Below are 25,831 nucleotides of genomic sequence, written 5' to 3'. Positions count from 1 at the left end.
ATAGAGACCAGTTATTTTTACTCATGGGCAGCAGGTGTAAGACTTGGGAAGGCTAAGCCTCCCCAAACAGCTGCTGCTGGAAGCTCCTATTCAGCCTCTTGGTGGATGGCCCCACCCACGCTCTGCATCTTCCTGCCCCCACTCTGCCTCTTTCCACTCATGCCTCTCAGCCCCCTCCCCCAGGCTTCTGTGCTTGCTGATGCTGGAACAACTCAGGATTTGTCTACACTACAAAGATAAGTCAGCCTACGTTAGATTGACTTACACCCACCACATTAATTACTGAGGGGTCTGCTGTCCACATTGCCCTTCTTGGGTTGGTGGTGTGCGTCCTCACCAGGAGCACTTCCACCGACCTAAGAGGGGCAGTGTGGGGAGCTGAGAGCCCAGTCTCCCCTGCCAGCAACCACTGGAAGCTGCCTGGGGCTTCTCCCCTCCTGGTTCCCTGCCAGGAGCTGGGGGAAGCCATCCGGGGCTTCCTGCCTGCTCCCAGTCAGAAGTGGAGTCCAGCTGCTCAGCTCTCAGACAGCGGAGACTGTGAAATTGACAAGAATTGACAGCTGATATAAGGAACACAGTGTCTACACTGACACTGCGTCACCCTAACTGCACCGACATAAGCCCTAGATCTCTGAGGTCATTTTATTATGTTGGCAAAGCAGGGGAGTTACATGGATGGGAGGAGCATTAAAGTGTGTATACCTCCATTGCTTTGTCAACAAAAGCTGACTTGTCAACAAAACTCTGTAGTGTTAGACCAGCCCTCAGCTAGGGCCAGTGACGGAGAGGAGAGAGAGAGCTGTGGGTGGTGGAGGCCTCAGGGGAGGAGGCAGTCAGGGTGGGACAGAGGTGGAGAATGGGTGGAGCATGGGTGGGGCCTTGGGGGAGGAGGATGCTGAGTATGGGTGGGACCTCAGGGTAGAGCAGCCTCCCCAAATGCAAGAGGCACACACTATCTGTTTTGACTTTTGCAAAGCATTGTGCAAGCTTATGAAGCCGTATCAATGTCATACTAATGAATGATGATCTTGGTGTATCATGTGCAATAAAATCATAATCACTTATTTCATTTTCAGCCATTCCTATTGTATCAACCATTGCACCAGACTGTCAAAAATATTCCTATGATTAATGTCTGCAAACTTCTTCTGGGCCTTTTTAAAGCTCACTGTTAATCAAGAATGTAACCATAATAATACTGAAAATGTTAGACTCTCTTGTCTACTTGACCATTTTGGGCAAAACCTAGCTATAGGGCAGACTCATTCACAGTGTAATAAAGGTGTGACACTTTCTGGCCCAATCACCTAATGTGAGTCAGGTTTACCAAAAATTAATATTCCTGCAACATGACAGGGGTCAGTATTCAGTTATAGTGTGGGCTCTATGCTTCCTTCCACAAATGCAAATGGAAGGGAGCAATGCCTAGCTGAACTCTGGCACAAAGCATGAAAGGGATGGAGCAGCTCTGTGGTATTTTCTCCCATCACCTGATCACTGTGAGAGCTGCTCCTCTGGTATACCAGATGCTGAGATTAAGACCGAGTATGGTTGCATGGACATAAGGCAGGGCTGGAGGGATGACCACTTTCTGTGACATCTGACTTCAGATATGAGGTATGCTGATGAAAGAGAATGCTGACCCTACCACTGTTATCTTAGTGGTAGTGGGGAAGGCAGGGAGAAATGGTCAAGGGTTTTGTCCATTCACCTTGGGACATGAATAAATGTGGAAGGCACAGCTACCTCCTTTCCTTGTCTGTCAAAACCCACTCTCCTAAAGGGATGTGCCCATGGAAAATCAGCAAGTTTGTGGCTTTCCTGGCTTTCATGACCGTTTTTCCCATGAAGGCTACTATGTGGTCTGAGTTTAGCTGAGGGGAAGTTGTGGCTTATATTGTTAGAGCCAAATCTCATACCATTTAGGTAGTGCTCCATTGACTCCTGAAACGGACATCTGGATTTTGCTTTTAAAAATATTGCTATAGTTCTGCTATATGCCTCCCACTTCCAAGAAGGCAGAACACAACTTTTTGTTGTCTTCACTGATGTAACAGATTCACTTATGTATGCAAGTGGCTCTATATATAAAACAAAGATGTTTAATCGAGGTTATAGCCTTGAAAAATAAAACTGTCAGAGCCTATTACCTTAATGTGTGTAGGGAGGATTGGAAATCCTGTGGTTAATGAAGATGTCAAACTTGTAGGAACTTGGGAGCACCGATCACTTTGTATTGGCAAGTTGCCAGTAAGAGGCAAATTTTGAAAGCTTACAGTGCAGTGATCAGCTAAAAAGCCACGGACTGGTTAGTATAGTCTCCCTGTACAAAACCAAACTGCAGTAAATGTATGAAAATTGCCGATATTATAATGAACTTTTGTTAGAATCAATTCAGCAGCTAATACAGGTTTGAATAACTCTTGCGAGCAATCGAAAGGAAAATTGGTCAATAAATCAGGTTTATCTGTAGAAATAATTTATGGAAGAAATTGATCCTTGTGGAATAAACCCAACGAGTTTATCTTCTCCCCCACCTTTTTTAAAATTGCTTTCCAACCATTCACAGCCAAACAAGTGAACACTTACACAGGATGCCAAGTAAAACACTGGGACAAAGTGTTACCTGATATAAATAACAAACGTCCATTGAAATCAATTAACCAAACATTTAGCTCACATCTGTGAAATGGTGTTAAGTAATAAATGTGCAAAAGCCTAATTACAATGTTCAGTTGTGTCAAACTACTCAAACCCAAAAATAATACACCAACCTCCTACCCCCAAAAACAATTAGGATGAATTAACTGTGAATTTCCAGGTTTTGTTGATTTGTGACCAACTTAATACTATTGAAGCATAGCTCTTTATATTTTATTCCTGTTTCTTCAAAAAGGAAAATAGGGAGGGGGAAAAACCCTCTAATAGAAAGTTGAGAAGCCCATTTTGTTTATATAACACCTTAAAATGTCTCTATTCTTAAGGTTTTTTGGGGGGTTTTTTAAACACAGAATTTAGTGGCTCTCTATCTCCCTGTGTTCTCTCCCAGATGAGAAAGCGTCACTGATTTCCCCCTCAGTGAGTGATGGCCTGAGTGGGACATCAGGGCACAAATCTCCTCAGGGCACCAAGATTGGGTAGGATTCAATTTGCCCCCTCCCCATCTTCTGTAGAAGCGGATGTTAGAGTTCACACATGTCACATTTCAGGAGATGGTGCAGGAAGCTGATCAATGGGGAAGTTGAGGAACTGGTGGGGTTTGCCTAGGGCAGCTGTGTAGGCATGATGCTCAATATTACTGAAAATCAGATGTGAGTGTGCTAGAGTAGGTAAGCCGGGGTTGTGTTCCTGCAGTGAATAGGTGCTTAAAGCTGGGTATGTCTCTCTGCTCCCTTTGTACTATCCCGCACCCTTCTCTGCTCCATGGGGGCTGTGTGCCAGCAGGGGGAGTGAAAGGAAAGGTAGAGGACTGCAGGTATCCATGTCAAGTTGGTCAGGATGCAATCCCATGCTTTGGGTGTCCCTAAGCCTCTGACTGCCAGAAGCTAGGACTGGCTCTGACAGGATGGATCACTTGATAATTGCCCTGTTCTGACAGGGCCAATGCCAGATACTTCAGAGTGAGGGGCCAGAAGCCAGGATACTGGGCCAGATGGACCATTGGTCTGACTCGCTAGGGTCGTTCTTATGTGAGATATGTAACACTTGACAAGTCTGACCTTCTAATCCTTCCAAAGAGAATGCTACTCATCCCCTTTCAGAGGGGAGTAACCATAGGGTGACTGCCTATCAGAGCAGCCTAGGGCAAGGAGTACCAGAGAGACAGATATAGGAGCTTAGAAAATAGGAAGGACAATTCCAATCCCTCTAATCTCATCACAGCTTCTGTATGAGAGAGTCTGGGTAGCTCCTGTACAATGTCACTGGATTGTCACTGGTGCAGGATCCTGCTGGAGTCTTCCAGTCCTGGGAAACTGTTCACTGCTTGCCCTGCCCAGGGCCCATGGTGAGGGGTCAGGCCTCACACATCTCCCACCTTATCTTTCTAGTCACAGCCCCGAACATGGTGGGGCAGCACTTAAGCCTAATGGACCAAGGATTCACAGGGCAGGGAGCCCTGCCCCTCACTCAACAGCTGCGTGGGAGTGGGGCAGGAAAGGGAAGGAGAAAGCCAGACCTAGGTCTTATCACCTTCTGACTGGCTGGGGATCTATGTCTGGCACTTCTGTCAGCGAGTGGGCAGGACATATTTTGCATTTGCACTGTGAGTGAACAAAATATCACTAAGTGGATGGCATGCTTGTTCTGCTGATTTCATAACAGGCAATCCCTGCTGGTTCCTTTTCCTCAAAACAATAAACCCTGGAGACTGTCAGTTGTCATGTAATTCCCTGTCTTCCCCCTTGCCAACTCCTCATCTCATTACACTGGTGCTCCCACTGTAGAAGCACTAGTGGTGAAAACAGATGGGAATTTGGAAGTGAAAAAGCCTAGATTAGACACCCCTAATCAGCTGATACTGCATATCTTCCTAACAACCTTGACACTCTCAAGTAATAGTGTTCGCTACCATGGAACTGCCCATGCGAACAAATCTGAACAGGATCAGCCCTTAGGATTTACATTATATCAGCTCACAATGGCAGAATATGACTGTCACTTTCTGCTTATAAAGATAACTAAGTGGATTTTGAAGTTTTGGGGAGTGGGAAAAGTGACTGATTAATGAGACTTCCAGAGACTGAACCCCATACTTTTGCTAGATAAGAAAGTATGCCCCTAGATGCACATGTAACGCCCATCAATGTCACTTCCTTTGGATGCCACCTGACGTAAACTCCCAACTATAGGCATATACACTGAGTGGGCTAATAATTTCTTCTGCCAACTGTATTGCAAATATTCAAAAATCCTCACTGTTCATCAGTTTTCTGCAACGTCTCGCTTTTTTTAATTGTTCCTTAAATGTTTCCTCGGTTTTTTATTTATAATTTCCGGAACCTCATCCTTTCTTTTTTTTTTTTAATGTTCTGTTCTCCCTCCCACCCACACACCTTTAAAAAAAAAAAAAAAAAAAAAAAAAGCTATGGCTCTTAACCTCTGTCTACGCTGATTTTGTTGTTGCTGCTGCCCTTTGGCTGTACCTTTCTTGATTTTACTGGAATGAAGTTTGGTACAGCTTCTTGCATCAAAGAATTTCTTCCTATTTACTTTAACTCATTTTGCATGACTTCAAAGTCTATTTTCTGAAATCCAATATTTTTATTGACCTTTTTACAGTCTTGCATCAGCCTTTTAAATCTTATAATATAATCACTAGCTCTGAGATATGCTCACGTTCAACATTCCTTACATATATATAGTTTGGTTTCAGTTAAGCCAGCACTCCCAGTTCCATCACTGCCATGGGCACAGGATACAAGCATGGCCTTGTCAGTTACAGGATCTTAGGCACAAGAGAAGGGGACCTTAGGAGAAGCAAGATGAAGGTAATAGAGTTGGACAAACTATTTTCAGCCAACAATGAATCTGACAAATTTAGACTTTTCTGTTCATGAATTATCTGGCAACAGATTTTTACAGTGTTTTTTTCAGTCTCTGGCTTGCTTGTGAATTAGTCACCAGGACTATCACTTCTAGTACTTGTTATTCATGCCGTGTGATTAAAGTCACAGGTATTGTTTCTGCTCCCTGATTCAGTGACTCTCCAAACCCACACAGAGCTTTCAAGGGAGACACTCAAACATTTCCAATCTGAATAAGTATCTGTATGAGTATTCATCTCTGTGGACGTGCCCCTCTGAAGGGGCAGCACCCGGGGTTCTCCCTCTAGGCCCTTCTCAGAGGGGGACCACCCCTCCCGGCTACACACCAGCCAGGAAACAGCTTAGTCTAGCACCCCGGCCCGTAGGCAGGGCTGGCACACAAGCAGTCTAGCGCCCCGGCCCGTAGGCAGGGCTGGCACACAAGCAGTCTACTCTCTGGAGAAGTAAGGAGGGTGAGGTTCTCCTGGGGTGGCTCAGGAAGGGGGGAAGGAGACACAGGCCCACCCATGTCCACTGCATCCCAGCCCAGGGCCCTAGCAGTGGCAAAGGTGCCTGCCACTGCGTCAGCAGGGCTCCTGCCACAACACACCAACAGGGTTGCCCCTGACTCAGCTACTGTTTATAGCTGTCCCTGGGCTTCTTCCTCCCCATACCCCCAGGTACCTGATTCCTCCAGGTCACTGGGGTGTGGTAGTCCCACTAGGCTCTCCTCATCCACCTGTAGCAGCTCCAGCAACTCCATGGGTTCCTCCTCAGAGGGCAACTCCCCCAGGTCCTCCGGTCCCCAGGCACGTAGGTTCTCCAGGCTCTGTACTGCTCAGGTCTGTCCTCCTTCTGTTTTCAGGCAGTGGGGGACTCAGGTGGGCCCTCCTCCAGCTCCTAGGCAGCAGCCTGGTCAGGTGAGCCCTCCTCCAGCTCCCAGGCTGGGGTTAAGACTGGTGGCTCCCCTTCAGCATGGGCCTCTGGCCTGGCTCTAGCTAGGCACCTTAGGGGGAGAGAGATCTTTCTCCCCACCCCCTCAGCTTGCAGGCCAGGGATTTAAAGGCCTGGCTCCGCCCCCTGCTTCCGGTCAGGTGATCTCCTTCTAGGCTCTAGCAGCCAGGGGGGTTTGCTTCTTCCTCTGGGCCCTTCTCAGAGGGGGACCACCCCTCCGGTTACAATCTCCAAATATGCATTTGCAAAAGTGTATGTGTAGGAAGCCACTATGGCTTCCTACGGAGCCAGAGCCTGAGGAAGGACACGAGCGCTCTGATTGGCCCAACTCGCACCCAGCCCCAGAGTCTGCCCAGCAACAAGGGACCCGGGCCGTGATAGGGCCACCCGGCCAGGCCAATTGGCGGAGCCCCAACAGGAAGGGGAAGTACAAAAGCCTGGCCCCTGAGCTCAGTAGGGCCCAGACTGCTGCCAGAGGCAGACATGCTGCCCCGCTGGCAGAGGCCTAGGCCAGAGCCTAGCTGCTGCTGACGAACCCCGGCCCCACCTGGGTCCGGGGATTGGATAGGACCCTCGAGGAGCTGGACAACGCAACCCGGCCAGGACAACTGGGCCGAGTTACCCCGACCCCGAGCCCGGGGCCGTGCTCTGGAACCGCCTGGCTGGGCCGAGACCCCAGAGCAGCCTGAGTGGCGGGCACCCCCGGAGCCCAGGCCGGATTTGGAGGAACTGCCGGCTGCTGAGCCCCTCCCTGCAGCGGGACAGGACTTGGAGGAGCTGCCCGAAGCCGAGCCACCCCCCACCTACAACGACCTGGAGGAGCTGCCCCCTGAAGAGGAGCTTCCTGCCTTAGCCCCCATTGATGAGGAAGGACTGACGGCGCTACACCAGGTGGACTATCCCCGTGCCACGGAGGAATCAGGTACTAGGGTCAGTGGGGAGGAAGTAGCTCGCCCTGACTAAGGGCCTGCGCGACTAACTGCTGCTCACCCTGTTTAAGGGTGGACGACTAGAACTACTCCCTCGCCAAGTGCGAGCTATTCCCCTGTGTAGGAAGCCGCTGTGGCCTCCCACGGAACCAGAAACACTTACAGTATGTAACACACTTTTCCTCTCAAATGTTCTTGCAAATAATTTTTCTTACACATGTTCACAAAAGTTTATAAGACGGCAAGTGGATAACAGTGAAGAAAATTCAGTTTTTATTTGGAAGAATGTTTGCAAATACCTTTTTATTTTTTTTGGCTGCACTATCTTGTCATAGCTAGAAGGGAACAGGGCAGCACAATAGAGTGATGGAGGAAACAGGCACTTGAAATGTGTATGTCTATGTAATAATAATAATGCAAAGATTGTCATGTGAAGGCCTCAAACCAACAATCCTATTATGAAATTTGTATCTGACTCAGTTAAGTTTTATGATTAAGGGTGGGAGTAGTGAGGGTTGTGGCCTCCCTCCAAGACTGATAGGAAGCACCAGACTGGGCCTGTGGGGGTGGAGCCAGAGACTGCCTGTCTGCCAGCCTGGAAGCGAGGGGGCGGGACAGGAAGTACAAAAGAAAGGCCAAGGAGCTCAGTTGGTGGCTGGCTCCCGGAGAGGAAGGACGTCCCTTCTAGTCCTCCAGAGCTGCCTGTGGCCTGGTACCCAGGTGAGCTGACTGGGACCAGGAGCCCAGGGAAGCAGACCAGGGCTGGCATCTGGGTGCAGGTAAAGGAGCAGCGCAAGGCTTGGGGCCCCGTGGTACTTCTGGATCCTCCCACCCTGTTGGATTGGGTGATCCCGAGAGGTGAGGACCTGGAGGAGTTGCCTGATGCAGATGCAGAGGAGGTGGCCCTACCAGGTCCAGACCTATAGGAACGTCCTCTGGAAGTGAAAGAGGATGGCGGGGCATAGGTCCTGACTGAGCCAGACCTGGAGGAACTGCCCCCCACTGACGGCCCCGAAGAGCTGCCCGACCTGCTGCCCCCTGACAAGATCAAGGGGTTCTACAACCTACCCCTGGGCACCTACCTCGATGAGGGTGATTGGACGCCAGGACACCAGGTACCTGAGGGGCAGGGGGAAGGAAGTAGCCCAGGGAAGGGCCACATGGTCCGGGGACTGGGGAGCTGGACGCTGACTCAACGTGTTGTGGTTGGGACTCTGCTGACTCCGTGACATACCCCTCAGCCACAGCTAGGGACCTGGGTTGGGACACAGTGGAGTTGGGTGGGCCTGCATCCCCCTTCCCCGACCACACTGGTGGTCTTTGAACTGTTTGTGGCCTTGCCCGGGGCCGTTGGACTACTTATAGCTGGGGACTGTTCCCCCAGCCCCGAGCTGGGACTACCCCTGCTGAAGCAGAGTAGTGAGGGGGTGTGGCCTCCCTCCCAGACTGATAGGGAGGGACAGCCAACCGTACTACAGTGGATTTAGGGCCTAACTCCCAGTTTTGGCTCCACTGTAATCCTCAAAACTCTCAGCAAACCCTTTAGGTACCTAAACTTTCAGACTAAACATTCCCTAGAGGTGTAGGTTTCTGCCTTTGGACATGTGCACCGAAGCATTCTTCTAGGGTGTCTGGCTGGCATTCTCTCACCTAAACCCCAATGTTGTTCATGAACCAGGGTAAAACAGGCATCTGGCTGCCTAAATTGTGTTTGGAGCCCTATCTGATGCATGTACTCCCAATCAAAAGCTGGGTTGAGGAGGAGCTATGGGATATTCTGATGTGGGGCTACTTCACCCTTTTGTATTGAGGATGTTGCATTCTGGATAAAAAAATCATGGTTGGAACAGGGGGGAGTGGACTTGAGGTCTCCAACCTCCCAGTGATGTACCTACTGTACTAAAGTAATTTCCCACTCCCCCCATCTGGTCCAATGATTGTTCCACTGAATAAATACTTAGTCATTGGGAAAGAAAGTCCAGTGGTTCAGGTACCTACCCAGGAGATGGAAAACCCTGAGTCTAGTGCCTCTGCTCCAATCACACTTTCGTTAATGATCCAGAGTGCAACTGCTTCAAGAAGAGAGATTGAGATGGTCCTACATCAGAATATCCTGTACTTCTGTGGCTAAAGCACCCTCCTGAGAGGTGGAAGACCCATGTTCAAATATTGTCTTACCCTCTGGCAGAGGGGGGAATTGAACCTGAGTCTTATACATCCCAGCTGAGCTCTCTAACCAATGGGATAAAAAGTGAGCTCTTGCTCCTCCTCTTCTGATTGTCTTGTGTGGAGCAAGGCAGCTGCCCATATCATTCCCTTAAATAAGCCTCTAGGCATCTAAGCTCCTGACTCCAGGTAATGGGTTCCATTCATGGATTGCTGAGCAGAGCTAGGTGCCTTCCTCCAGCCTAGCTATAGGCACCTAAGCCTGAGAGAGGAGTAAGGCTTAGCACATACCCTTGCCATTATCTTCTCCCATTGGCTAGCTTCGACAGCTCCCAGCCTGATGTGCTGTCTTTTTAGATCACGTTCTTAGGCCCCTATCTCTTGCTATTCATTGTGTAGGGAGCCTAGGTGTTGCAGATCGCAGTGTTGTTCCTGTGATTTTTCTGGGCACGTAAAAGATAGGAGTTGCAATACTGAGAGTCATGGTGCCTAAGTTCCTTCATGGATCCCACCCAAAGTCACTGCCATTGGCTGGCTGGCAGCTGTGAAATGAGTTGATGGTGTCAGTCTTGCTCCGAGGGGACAAGTATCCCTATCGTAAAAATCACCCTCACCATGGTATTCTTTGACAATCTCAGAAGAGATATTTAGGACTGAATAGAAATGGTAGCTGAACTACAGATCCTCATCCTTAGAAGTTATTGACTTAAAACAGCATTGAGTCAAACTAGCAGGATGATGTGAGGGAATCTTACACTTTCACTGTCCTTACTAGATCATTATTTGTTCTGTGTAAAATAGGGAGTCTCGAAGTATAAATTAATGCTTTGTTTACAAGTCAGATCACGCATACAGAAACCAAAGATGCATATTATTCATTTTGAAGTTGTTGTTTTTTTAACAGTATTCACTAAACATCTTCTGAGGAGCATAAAGCATGGGGACTGCTGATTGGAATAACCTTTCCCTTACACTATTTCTAACAGAACAGATGTTTAAAAAAAGTAAAATAATTCAAGCTGGTTTGTGAATCTTTTGGGAATTAAGACCCTGAGGAATCCAGCAGCTGCTAGAATTCTGAGGGGGATACAAATCAATAGGAAAGTATATTCTAGAAGAGGAGAAAGAATCATGGCCCTGAGAAATTCCTTTAGAAACATAAAAGTCTTACATGATGTGGAAACAAATTCTGCTGCAAGAAGAAAAGAGGCAATAGATGCTCCTGTAATTCCCATCTCCCCTTCTCTCCCTGAACCACTATATTGATTGAGGTCTTTTGTTGACAGGTATACAAATTACCTCATTAGTTTCTGTGAGTCTACATTTTTCACAGTATGTACATACAACAAATAATCAAAGCCAAAATCATAGCAGCTCAAATTTCCAAACTAAATATTTGTCAGGAGACATAATGACATGGTATGAGGAAACTCAGACTAATTTTTCTGTTGTGTATCTTTCATCAAAAGAATCCAGATCTTCCCTGTGCCGTTCTATTTTAAATTACTGGTTGTACAATTTATTCAAATACGTACTGGACCTGTAGTTGTCAACCTACCAACCAGCTTTAGGGCGAGTTTTGTTTTTGACCCCTGTACACTCTCTACATAGGGGTTCTCTGTGCATGTTGTATCTAGTTGTAATTTAAATTATTTCTTTTCTTATCCATCTCCACTATATTATAACTATATAAGTTGCAGTTGGTTATATATATATAAAATAATATACCTGCATTTTGAATGATAAAAATAGACCCATATGTAAAAAATGCTTTCAGTGTTAAAAATATTTTGTACTACCTATTTAATATATCTTCTGCATGGGGAAAACACAGTCTGTCGTGTACAGTGTTTCCTTGCTATGTGCATGGGAATTTAGAAACCCCTAAGGACTGCAATAGTGTCTCTCAGCAGTTTTACCCAGAAGTTATGGTTAAAAAAATCAGGGCATATGTTTTACATAACTCCATTCCCTCTTTCCTGCAACATGCCCACTCTACAGCTTGTACTCAACACCACCCTTCCGAGCAGTATAAAGTGACTTGCACAGGGTTTAGACAAGTGGTAAATCTGCTCCGTAGCTTATGTCGTGGATGGTAGCATTTTTACAACTGCTTTGTGCAACTTGACATAGGTGTAATAGACTGAACAAGATACAAGAATTCAGTCCCTTTGTTTTCTAAATACTGTACCATTAAATTTCTCAAGAGTCTGACTATGGAAGGCACCTGCCATTTTGTGAGACAAAGCTGAGGCAACCTCTTACAAAGAAGCTTCACTGTGCTCTGTATAGCCACTGTATTTATTCTTTCTTATCTAGTTGTTGTATTAGGCCAAAATTTTTAAGAGTGGATGCCTAAATAAGTTGCCTGACTTTACATTCAGCCGCTCCTATTGACTTCAGTAGGTTGCTCAGCACTTCTAAAATAAGTGACTTAAGGTGGATTTTTCACACAAGTTTTAAATTCTTGGCCTTAGTCTAAAATTAAAAACAACTCATCCTGAAAATGTGTGGAGGCCCTCTGGGGAGTGCTCTGCCAGATTCTTTCACGAACAATCTTCTCAATTCAGTATAGTAGCTAGCCATATCTGTACCTCATAAGCACTCTTGCCCAGTGGAGCAGCATCAACCCAGTCATGAAAAAGTCATTTCTTTGCTCTCTGACCCAGGCAATGAAGGCTACAGTGCCAACGATTGACAGAGAAAACCTTAAGTTTGATTTTGACTGACAGACAAACGAAAGTTCAATGTTCATGTTGTAACTGTAACTAGGAAAAAAACATCCCCCAGATGATAAATGCTGCCCTCCAAAAATTCCTGGAAGTACTTTTCATTAAGCAGGTGGCAGAGTACCTAGAGAGAAGTGTTTTGTTTTGATAGCAAACCTCTTAACCTCACTTTTGTCAAATATAACGGTGGTGTTTTCAGGTCCACTGATTTCAGGAAGTGAGAGGAACACCTACAGGAAAACTTAGATTTGTTTCTCATGGATAATTTTATATGTAGCCATCACACATTATACAGTCATGATCACTATTGTCACTGGCAGCAGCAAATATGGTTAAATTAATCCACATCCATCAATGAGTTCAATGGGAGTTAGGGATGATATAAGTCAGGACAGAATGTATACATTATATATCAGTAAAATCCCACTCCAAAAGAAAATGGGATTAATGGTCACCAGGTTTTTAACACACATTTCACCTTGGGGCAAGAAAATGATCACATAGTCTTAGGATGTTCCTCTTATTTCCACTCTACAAAGGTGTCTGAGGTTTTTGTTTGATGGTAGGTGAAAACTTCTGGTGTACATTCTGACACCCCTGGATGATCAATATTTGGCAAAGGACAGGAGACCTAGGTCGGGGTGGTGTGTACAAACTCTGCACCAGCCAAGAAGGGGTTAAAGAGCAGCTTTGGGATCAGCTAGCCCTGCCCTGCTGCTCCTGCAAGGCATACCGATCTTCAAGGAGGCTCCTTTAAAATCCTTTAAAAAGGAGAAACCTTCATGAGAAGGCTTGGCTGGGGTGTGGCTGAGCTATGCTTTGGGGGAGATGGAAGAGTAATAGAGAACACTGAAACCCTCTAGAAGATGATGGAGATAACGGGGGGAGACTGTTCATAGGTTAGGAAAAAGGACATCATGGACATGCCAGAACTTGAAGAAGAAACAGCAGGCAGAAAGACAGGCAAGAGTAAAGAGAAAAATCAGACTTGTATAATGAAATCACTAGTCAAGGTTGTGAAGATCAGGGATATAAACCCACAAGTGGCAGAGGGGATTTAAAAAAAAAAGTGCTGGAGACACAGAGCCAGAAAGCTACAAGGAGGAGATCTATATTGAATGTAAAGTCGTGGAACCAATGGGGAAGCTCTTAAAGATTAAAGTGCTAGGGAAACTGAAAGTAAGCTGCCTAAGTGTGTGTCAGATGAGGAATTGTATATGGAATGCCGACTGAGATGACCGAAGATGAAGAAAAGCAAGGCATAGGGGATAAGGTACTATATGTTAAACATGTAATTAGCAAGAGATGAGGGGATAGGCAGCCATCAACACCTGTGCTAGTTACATTTAAAGGAAAAACCCTTCTAGATAAGATAAAACTATATATCCTGTACCCAGAGAGTTGCTACAGATGCCAGAGGGTTGGATATGTGGCAAATATATGTAAAGAGAAAATTGGATGCAGTAGATGTGGAGGGGATCATTCCTATGACAGTTATGTGGAAGAAATAGAATTAAAGTGTAGCAACTGTAGAGGAAAGCACAGTGCAGCATACAGAGGTCATAGAGCAATAAAGCAAGCAGAGGAGCTACAAAAAACAAAAGTTACAAATAGCATATCGTATGCGGAAGCTTCTAGGAGGCATCTAAGACCAAAAGAGGAAGAAGAAAGGAAACTCGGTAAGGAGAAAGAGATAAATAAACAGAATAAATAAAAGGATATAATGAGCAATGCAGAGAAAATAGAAGACAATTATGTATAGACAAAAAGGTTTATAGCTTTTATAATAGAAGTAATAAATTGCACATCAGAGGGGAAAAAACAGAGAAAATGAAAACTATAGTTAAAGCAGTAAAAGAGTGCCTAAGTGTTAGCAACTTATCAGTAGAATGACTTGATGCTTCAAATGAAAGAAATAATGAAGGATAAATAGAATGGTACTAACTATTTATGGTTGGAATACACATGTCCGTGTGCTATTAGGCTAGGAACTGAAGAAAACTATCTTTGACAAGGCAACTAAACCTGAACATAACAATGTCCTGATCCAGCATGGCCCATGGTCCATTTTGCCCAATATCCTATCTTCTGACAGCGACCAGTGCCAAATGCTTAAGAAGAAATGAACAGAACAAGGCAATTGACTGATCATCTCATGTCATCCAGTCCCAGCATCAGGCAGCCAGAGGCTTAGGGACACTTTTCTCTCTCTCTTTTTTTTTTTTAACCCAGTTATACTTTTGATCATCCTCTGGGAAAAAATTTCACAGGTTGTATTGTGTAAAGAAGTACTTCCTTTTGTTTGTTTTAAACATACTGCCTATTAATTTCATCAGGTGACTCCTGGTTCTTGTGTTCTATTAATGGGTAAATAATACTTTCACTTTCTCCACATCATTCACAATTTTATAGACCTCTGCCATATATATCTCCCCCTTATAATCTGTCTTCCAAGGTGAACAGACCTGATCTTTTTAATCTGTCCTCATATGGAAACTGTTCCATAACCCTAACTGTTTTTGTTGCCTTCTCTGTACCTTTTCCAATTCTAATATATCTTTGAGATGGGGCGACCAGAATTGCACATAGTATTCAAGGTATGTGCATACCATAGATTTATATAGTGGCATTATGATATTTTCTGTCTTATCTATCCCTTTCTTAATGGTTCCTTATTAGCTTTTTATCTGTCATTGCACATTGAGTGGATGTTTTCAGAGAACTATTCACAATGACTTCAAGATCACTTTCTTGAGTGGTAACAGCTAATTTAGACCCCATCATTTTGTATGTATAGTTGAGATTGTTTTCCAATGTGAATTAGTTTGCATTTATCAATACTGAATTTGCCATTTTGTTGCCTAGTAACCCATTTTGTGATATCCCTTTGTAACTCTTCAGTCAGCTTGGACTTAACTATCATCATCTGCAAACTTTACCACCCCACTCTTAGCCACTTTCCCAGATCATTTATGAATTTGTTGAACAGCACTGGTCCCACTACAGATCCTTGGGGACCCTGCAATTTACCTCTACATTCTGAAAAATGACCATTTATTCCTACCCTTTGTTTCCTATCTTTTTAACCAGTTTCAGATCCACAAGAGGATCTTCCCTCTTATCCCATGACTGCTTACTTTTCTTAAGAGCCCTTGGTGAGGGACCTTGTCAAAGGCTTTCTGAAAGTCCAAGTATACTATGTCCACTGGATCGTCCTTGTCCATATGTTTGTTGACTCCCTCAAAGAATTCTAATAGACTGGTAAGGCATGATTTTCTTTATAAAAACCATGTTGACTCTTTGCCAAAAAATTATGTTTATCTGTGTGTCTGATAATTTTGTTCTTTATTATCGTTTTAACCAATTAGCCTGGTATTGAATCATTTGCATACAGGTGTCATTTGCATGCAAGATACATGGTTAATAGGAAAACTAGATTTCAGAATCCTGGGATATGGCATCTATATGAAAGTCAGAAGTAGGAAGGGGAGGGGGAGTTTGTACATTCATTAAGGAAACCCTAAATTATCTTGAAATTGAGGCAAAGAAACTAAATATAGAGTATAATGCTATCGAGATTCCAGTGCAAAATAAATTTGCATCTTTATACATATATAACACATAGTTGAATATTGAATATGCAACAGGCCCACATAGTATATGTGGGGACCTAAACAGCCATAACAGATTGTAGGGAAGTAAAAAAAAAAAAAACCATGAATATCAAATGTCTAGAAGAATTTGTTGATTAAATAATTTAGTAATATTGAATGATGGTACACCCACTAGCTATAATGCAGGCAATGGAAATCTCTTTTCTAGACCTGGGAATTGTCAGGTACTATAGCAAACAAATGCAGTTGGGAACTCAGTAAAGAGGAGGGAATGAAAAGCGATCACTTCACTGTACTTATAGTTCATCAAGATAAAGGCAATGTTGAGGCTGTAGAAAGCAGAATATAAACAAAGCAAATTGTGACATATTTAGAAACAAATGTAGTAAGTGGTGAAATTGAGGGGTTTAGTAGCAATATAACTAAAAGAATCGTGATGGCAGAAAAGTTAGTTATACCTAAGATATTTAGTCACGCTAAAGCTAGGAACCATGTAGTACAGTGGCATGAGGAGTGTAAAAAAGCAATTATGGAAAGGAACAAGGCATTAAAGAAAGAAAATAGGGAGGACTTAATGAAACACAAAAGAAACAAGGCAATTGCAATTGCACAAATGGCTATTAAAAAGGCAAAAAAAAATCTGGTGCAAGTACTGTGGGAAAATAAAGATATTAAAACATCAGAAGTATATAACAGATTAGGTCAATAAATGGAATATGAAGTAAGAGCAATTCACTACCAGGTCTCACTGTAGAAGGCCTAGGGATAAAAAACTCTAATGGAGAAAAAGCGGAAGCCCTAGCAGAAACATACAACATTAGTAATAGTGAAAATCAGAGTATAGAAATCTGCTTGAGGGAAAAAGATCATTAAAGAGAATAATGAGAACTGGGAGAGGTAAGAGGATAAGGATACAATATTAAATTAAAATTTTAGGAGGGAACTTCAAAAAGTTATATTTGAAAGTAAAAACTCTGCTGCACCAGGCAAGGATGGAGTATGTATGGAAATGCTAAAACACCTGGAGGAAAGGAATCCAAAAATACTCTTAAATCTGTACCTATGGGGAGAAGGTGAGCTACCAATGGAACTGTGTTTGTGATCCCAGTGTGGAAACCTGGTAAGCTGCAAACAAGACCTGTATGTGTATCATCATGTATGTGTAAAGCCATAGAAAGAATGATGATTGAAAGGTTAATAGCATATATAGAGGAAAATGGATTTATAGATAACATACAAAGTGGGTTCAGGGGGGAAGGGGTACAGATGGTCATATAATAAGAGGAGAGATGGAAGTACAAAAAAGTATGAGAAATAAAGAATATATGATAGTACCATTCCTAGGTATTGAAAAAGCATATGATGTGTTATGCAGAGAGGGCTTACTACAAAAAATAGCATCCAGGGGCATAAAAGGAAGACTATATAGATGGATAAAGGATTCCTTAAGTAAAAGAACTATGCAGATCAGAGTAGGGAATGCTTATTCTAGAATATATACAATCACAAATGGGCCTTACACAGAAGAGTATCATTAGCTCCACCTTGTTCAAAGTAATGATAAATGACTTGCCAAAAAGGAGGAGTGTAGGAATAGGTATTTTATTGTTTGCAGATGATTGTGACATATGAGCCAAAAAAAAAAAAAAAGAGAAAGAAACCAGAAAATAGCTAAGAAGCAAATTAATGAAGCACTTAAGAAAAGTGTGGAATGGGGATACGTGTATCTTTAAATTTTCAATTCTCAAAACTAAAGGAATTATTTTCACTCGAAGGAAAATTTTAAAACTGTAAACTGTCTCTATATGGACAGCTAATAGATAGAATTAAAATCTACAAATTTCTGCATGTCACATTTGATAGCAAGCTAGCATAGAATGATCACATTGAAAATATTGTAGATAAATTTAAAGGTGAACTCAATCTACTTAAAAATGTTTTTGGAACCATCTGGGGTGTGGATAAAAAAGCTATAATAATGCTTTCTGGAGCATTAGTAAGACCAGCCTTTCAGTACGGATGCCAAGCGTTTAGTTCAGCATAAAAAACAAACCTAAGGAACCTAGACTCAATCCAAGGCCAGGCATTATACATTGCATGTGGTACCTTCAATACGACGACCCCTTTGTGTGTAATTGAGAGAGCTGCTACTGAGATGCCTGCAGCATTAAGAATGAAATTATTAGACTTAACCTTTTGGGCAAAAGTCCCAGGAAACAGGGAAGATGGAAACACTAAACAAATATATGAAGAATGCTTGGAATTCAGTGGACAACAGGGGGCTGACCGAAAACACCTCATTTTAATAGGATTAAAAGATGCACAAAGGAACTAAGAGAAAAGAAAGACCTAAAATAAATTAGCATATATAGCCTGCAAAAAAGCATTATAGGTGGAAAATTACCCCTTGACATAAATGTGGAACTATATAATGAAATTAAGAGGGGAATATGAGAGCTAACTGTATTAAATATAGCAAATTGATATATATGTGACAATTGGAGCAAACATTGCCAAACTTTTACAGATGGGTCTAAAGATGAGAAAACTGGGAGAGTAGGGACAGCATTCTGCTTCTCAACACTTAGAATAAAGACATTTTGTAACTATTATGACAGTTGAAATAGTAGGGATAATATTGGAGTTATATAGGATACTGGATGTGCAACCTACCTCTGTTGTCAGATTCTCTATCAGGACTACCGGCAATCAAAAATGGGAATTCATATAGCAGAAATGATATAATTAATGAAATGTTGTTACTAACAATAGAATTAGCACAGATGGGAGCAAATGTTGAAATAGCATGGATACCCATGCATCTTGGGATAGCAGGACATGAAGTGGCAGAGGAAATAGCCAACAAATACCATAAAAAAATGAAAAAAATTGGCATAGAAATTCCTCTAAGTAAACAGGAGTTTAAAAACAAAATGAAAAATGAACTAAGGAGTTGCAGGAATTATGGACAAAGGGGGAAAATATTTAATGAAAATAGAATCAAATGGAATAAAAAATGCTGACATACTGCAAGAATCTGAGAGAGAGTGAAGTAGCTCTTCTTCAAATACTTATCAGACACTGTGACTTAAACAGTAACTTAGCCTTAATTAATAAACTCAAAGATGGGCTTTGTGAGACATGCAAGGTCAAAGAAACAATTGATCACAGATGATCAGTGTAAAGAGTGTTATATTGGTAGGAGGATTTTGTTGCATCTAAAAGTGACACAGTTTACACTAAAATACATAGTAAGAGCATCAGGAAAATGAGGCACAACTAAGAAAGCAATATTACAATTTTTAAAAAATACTGGGAAAAGAGAAGCTAAAGTATATATCCTGAAATCCAGCACCTGGCAGTTACAGACTCAGAATGTGAATCTGCTACACCATAAAATACAAGAATAAGAGAAGGGTCTAGCATAGGAAGATGGACAGACCTTCCATCCTCAGCTCCCAGGGAGGAGCTCTGCAGAGATCCAAGCTACTTTAGGTTGCTTGTGAGAACAGAGCAGTAAGGCACATGGCTGGAGGATCTTGTGTTGGCCCAATCCTGTTTTCATGAAAATACATGAAAGAACAGAACCACAAACACCCCTTTCCCCCCACCCGCCCCTCCCCATTCCTACTAAGAGGTACTTCAGCCTGACACATTGCAACTTTAATCAAAAGTTAAAACCTCAACTGACTCTTATTGTTCTACCCTGTGAAATGTTCACTTCAGCCTTTTTAAAATATCCATTTACTGCATAATAATTCAAGTCTGTCTTGAAGTGTGAATGGCTGAGCAATTGAGGTGGGTGTAGACAGGGAGAGTGATTGAACAATTGGTCTGAGTAAGGGATGTCGAAACAGACGAAGAAAACAGCCTCACCTAAAAGGTTTGAGGGAGGAAGAAAGGAGCGAAGATAACTTTTACCACTCAACTGGCCGAAGAGGAGCCCACCCTGATAATGTTGGAGTCAGCCCACTTCAAAGGACAAAATCTGATCAGGCTTGCAACAATGTGGGTGATTAAAGATCACACCAAATGCAGATGCAGCATGACCAAGCAAAAAACCCATAGACTTACATGGGGTCTTTTTTCCCTATAAAATGGGACAGAAAGATGAAGGCTGGCGGTTCGGGTCTACATCATCACACCAGCCAGGAGTACCGGTGTGCATCGGCAGAACCTTGCTCTTCATCCTCGTGCTACAGTCACCTGACCAGTGACTACCATGAGCACCAAGAAACTGGTAACTATACCATCTGTGAGACCCCTATGTATGTCTGTCTCCCTGTCTGTGCATTCCTGTCAGTGTGTGTGACTGTGAATAAAAATACCAATTGAAACGTGTCAACAAAGTATATTTTATTAACAGAAATCTCTGTAATTGTAATATTGATACAATGTTAATACTGTTTTCCTAGTGTTTACATTATTGATACTATTTCACAAAGTAAAGAACAATATTGATGTTGTTACAGTGTTGATACTTTTTTCTGTTGATACCATTTACCAAATTTCTGTATTCACAATAAATGTGGCTTGTTGCCTTATCCCCTGAAAAAGATCCTGTGACATTTGTTATTTGAATAACACTTGGAAGGACAGAGAAGCTGGTGCTGCTCTTTATTTTTGTTCATTTAGTTTCCTTTCCTTTGGTCGTTTGAGAACCAAGACTTGTGCTTGACCTTGGGACAGACCATTGCTGAGAATGAGCCTCATGAGGAGAAAGTGGGACAATGTAGGAAGAAGCCCAGGAAAGAAGCAAAAAGACTGTAACCACTTGCTACAGGGTCGTTGGGCTGGGACCTGGGGTTGGTGGGAGGGACTGGCTCCTCCTACAGCCTCCCTGGGAAGACTAGTGGGAAGATCCCAGCCACATGGGGCTGGAAGGACTATTGGGCCTGGGCTGTTGATCTGGTTTGAGGCCCTAGGACTATTGAGTAAAATACCCTGGTTTACCCCAAAAGGGGTGGGAGAAAAAATGTGACTGGCTGGATGGCCAAGTCACAAGGCAAAGGAGACCACCATCAGACCTGGATGGCAGGTTGGCAAGACAACAGAAGAACTAACCCTGTATCCTCGCCTTGAGTTAGCACTCTGGCTAAATCACTTTACCACAGTAGGGGTATAACACACTTTGATATGAGTCTGAACCTAAGTTGCAGGGTGGGAGGGTGCACTGGAGAACTTTATGCAACTTCAATTCGGCAAAACTCAAAATATTTGCCTCTTCAGGTCTGCAGAAGCAATGAAAATGTGTCCACCCCATCACCTTGTGGAGCTGAAAAATCAGAGTTAACGGTTCATTATGCTATTTTGTCTTTAACTGAATGTTACTTATCAGTGTAATCCCCTGAGCTGTGCTGACTGTCACAGTCTGGGCCATTTCATGAAGCATATTAAGCAATCAGTAAAGCAGTTTTGCTATGTTATAGTTTCCCAGATGAACCAAATTATGCCCATTTTCTTCCTCTCAGTGAAGTGTGGCTGACTAGAACATCACAGTACCTCAATGATAAGCTTGCTAACAGTGGATCATAGTCTGTTTTCAGTTACAATTGTGTAAATCCCTGGGTAACATCATTTGTGCCAATTAATGTACCTATTATACTGTTCCAGAGGGGTAGTTAGTCTGTATACAGCAAAAACAACTTGAGTTCTGTAGCACTTTAAAGACTAACAATTTTAATTTCAGTAGGCATAAGCTTTCGTGAGCCTCTGCTCACTTTCTCAGATGCAGTTGGTAAAAATGATACAGGAAAATAGGAGAAACAGAAAATATATAGAAGGCAATATTTACATATCCAAGGGCATAGATAACAATGGGGAAGCCGGGTACTTGAGGCTTGATGACAACCATTGAGAAGGAGGTGCAAATGGGTCATCAGAGCACATTACTATTCTTCTAATGAGAGAGCCATTCCAAATCCCTATTTAAACCCAGTTTGAATGTGTCAAGTTTGCAGATAATTTCTAACTCAGCAGTTTCTCTTTCAAGACTGTTTTTGAAGTTTTTTTTGGAGAAGTACAGCAACTTTCAGGTCAGCGACAGAGTGCCCTGGGAGATTGAAGTGTTCTCTGACTGGTTTATGGATGTTATTTTTTTATGTCTAATTTGTTACCATTTATCCTTTTGTGTAGCGATAGTCCAGGTTGGCCAATGTACACGGCAGAGGGGCATGTACATCAGGAATGGGGAAATCAAACCAAGATAAGTCTTCATTTGCCTGTGAGAACTGAATCTTGTTGGGACCCTTGAGGATTTGTGGCCTTTGAAAATTCAGTAGGGCAGCTTTTTATATATGAGTCAGGAATTAAGATTTCTCTTTTTTTTTTTTTTAAAATGAGTATCTCAGAAACATATGGGGGGCCATAATTCCTATATGCCCCCTTGTCCAAATACTTTCCAACTATTCATCTCTAAGACACTCCTTTTCTATCCAAAGGGAAACTGAGCTAGTGGGAAGATGCATGTCCTCCTTCACTTGCCATTCCCATTAAAATTATCTGACCAGATTGGGCTCCCTCTTACACTGTGATGCTGTGACAAGCCACAAACCTCTGGTAGGTGCTGCACTTACATAGCCATCCACAGGCAGGGACCACACCCAGCTTGGTTCAATGAATGCTTTCCCCAGCCATTCATGAACCAACAATAAAGAAGCTCCAGGTAGCTCCCCAGCTCAGAACTCCAGGACTGTACCATCTTGCCCTGTCAAAAGCCTGACCAGTGAAGTTTATTGACCAGTCCGCCCTTCCCTCAAAGTGGAAGACACATGCAACTGCTTTAGTTACTGAGCTGAGTTTGCTCAAACACTTCACTCAAAAACACATTGGTTAAGATAAAACAAGTTTATTAACTACAGAAAAATAGATTTTAAGTGATTATAAGCAGCAAGTGTAAAGAGACTAGAAGTAGTTATCAAATTAAATAAACATAATATCGCACTCTAAGTTCTACACACTAACAGGATTTGAATTAGCAATGTCTCACCCTAGTTAACTGGTACAAGCAGTTTCTTAAACACAGGCTGGGCAGCCTTCCCTGCCTGGGACTCCACAGTCTAGGATTAAAAATTTACAATTGACACCTGGGGTTTTTAGGTGGCCCTTTCAACAGTGCCTGCTTTAGCAAAAGGGTCTTTTTTTCTTTTGTCCTGTTGTGACCATGGTCGTTGGAGGGAGCTATACTGAGAATGCTCGATCAGGGCAAACTGCAAAGAATAGGGCAGATGATCCTCAAAACTGGTGGTTTATTCTATAATTAGATTCACCAATCCAGTAACAATAACTTCTATAATACTTTACTGGTTATTAAGAATGCCAAAATACAGTTCCTTTTAAGGAATCCAGCAGAGATGGATGTTTCCACCTGCGAATTCAAGGGTGTTATGTAAAAGAGACAACATCTTTCTAGGGGTTGATTCTTATCATCCTTACTCACATTGAGTAGTGCCTTAGCTTATGTCTACACTACATCTTATGTTGGCATAACTTGAATAAACCACCCCCCTGAGCGACATAAATTACATTGACATAAATGCTTATGTGCACAGCACTATGTTGGCAGGAGAGGCTTTCCTGCCAACAATGCTTCTGCTGTTCATGTAGGTGGCTTTATTATGCCAATGGGAGAGCTCTCTCCAGTTGGCATAGAGCGTCTTCTCCAGATGCGATTCAGTGGTATAGGTGCATTGGTACAGCTGCGCCGCTGCATTGCTATATGTGTTGACATTCCCTTACTATGCAAGTAGTCCTACTGAAGCCCCAGTAACTTGTTTGAAATGTCAAATACTTTTTCAGTTGACTTGAATAGACTGCTTGTGGAGGAAGGTATTTCTCTTCAAAAGTAAAGGTTTTGAGGATGTGGTGACCTTTTTCTTTTTTTTTTATAGTTCACGTAAAATAATCAAGGAAATTGAGTCTTATAATCACCAGTTTAGTGATTTTGAGACATCAGATGACTAATTAGAACTCGCATTTCTTTGTGTTTTGTGCTTGTGTATTCTTTTGGTGTGTCTCTCGTACACACAATGGGATGCTAAAGATGAAATGGTGCGTAGCGTTATGATTATATTTATGGGTAATTAAGTAGCATTCTGAGACGTGTAGTGGTAATTAGCTCTTCAAGGTCCTTTTCTGATATTAAGGGCCCAATATTAAGGGAGTTCAATGGGAGTTTTAACATCCAGTGAGAACAGAAGCAAGCCAGTAATTCTTATTTACGTACTATATTGTTTGATTCTTCACTGTGCTTAAGCTGAACTCAGGCATAGTGGAGGGGTGGGGAGACCAGGAAGCTGGTTGTGGCTCCCTAGTTCCCAAGCCCAGGCATAAGTTAAGAATACGAGCCAATCCGTACAGGATCAAATGTAGCTGTACTCTGCCGCACCCTCTACCCCCCAGATCTTGACCTCAAAACACCCTCCTCCTTCTCTTGATGCTGTGGGGAGGTGAGAGGAGGAGACGAGGAGAAGGAGGAAGAGAGAGGATAGAGAGAGTGACTGACAAGGAGGCAGTGGAGATTTCTTCCAGCAGAGTTTCTCTGCGCAGGGGCAATTCTCCACTTGCCATATCAGTCTGATTTAAAGGCTTCTTTGTGCCATATATGTGGATGAGACATCTCTTAGTGGACTAGAGAATCCAGACATGCAGACTCTGATAGCTCTTTCCATGTGTGTTCTTTCCCTTTGTCTATTGCTGCAAGGATAATACATATGCTGAAAGTTGTCTATCAGTGCACGATATTAAGATTGGCAGTCTGTGCCTTATTTGCACAAAGAGCTATAGCATAAATGTAAACATCTGGAAAACGTGTGCATTTTTTAAAATAACATGGTCAAATGAAGACTATTTCATGTGACAGTGGTTATAGCCAGGATTCCAAATGGGACATAGCAGGTTCTTACCTGATGTGGTGTTGCACGCTGCTGTTGCCCAATTTCCTCTTCTTGGACTTCTCAAGCTGCATCTAGCCATTTATGAGTCCAACAAAAAACCCCTTCTTGGGGCCTAGTTTATTAAAATAACACCAGTTGAAATGTCAACTTAAATCAAAATGAATCTTTCCTGTGTGATACAGTTTCTTCAGCCCCCTGACTGATTCTACATTTCTTTCCAAAAACCCAGGTTCTACTGTCTGCTGTTTCCTCAGGCCTCCTCTTTTAATGGCTTCTGCTCCTTCCCCTCACTGAAGGTAGCTCCAGCCAGGTCCCTCCATCTGGCTGAAGTGGAGAGCTCCTTCCCAAGGCCTCTTTGACCTTCCTGCAGGAGTTTATCTGCTCCCTGCAGCTCTTTCTCTGTGACCCTCTCAAAGGGAGCCTGCTCCATCTCATCCCTGCTGCTTGCTCCCGTTTGGTTCCCCTCTGATACAAATTTGCTCCTCCCATTCACCTGCAGACCTCTCAATGACTTTGGAATGTGACAGTGGTAGCAATAGCTCTGGGCTTCACGGAGCTGAGGATGGTGGTAGTCCAGAGCTCACAGCTCCACCCAGTGCCTGCCAGCATCAGTGCAGCTGTGGCTTGGGTTATCAAGCACAGGCAGGGGCATTCTCTTCCACGTTACCAGCTGGCAGGCACTGCTCTGGCTCTTGCCCAGAGCAACACCAATGCAGGACATCTCCTCAGAATGTGGAAATGCAGTTTGGGGAGCCAGAACAGTCTCCATGGCATGATGTACCCTGAAATGTATAAGTTGGAGCCAACAGCCAATCAGCAGAGGGGAAATAATATGAATAAATAAAACATGAAGTGGAAGTCTGACATCACCAGGTCTAGTGGTTCCAAATGCTTGAGGGGGGGCAGTGGGGGCAGATTGACTTGGTTGAACTTAGTCTCCACCCTTCCACATGTGCAGTAATATGTTACTGCCGACTTCTGCTGGGACTAGTTTCTAGCTGCCTCCCCCACTAGGAGCTT

This window comes from Emydura macquarii, unplaced genomic scaffold, assembly GCF_026122565.2.
Source record: "Emydura macquarii macquarii isolate MOO-44397 ecotype Brisbane River unplaced genomic scaffold, CSIRO-AGI_Emac_v2 contig_2734, whole genome shotgun sequence".
NCBI classification, from domain to species: domain Eukaryota; kingdom Metazoa; phylum Chordata; order Testudines; family Chelidae; genus Emydura; species Emydura macquarii.
Note: the sequence above shows the minus strand (reverse complement) of the source record.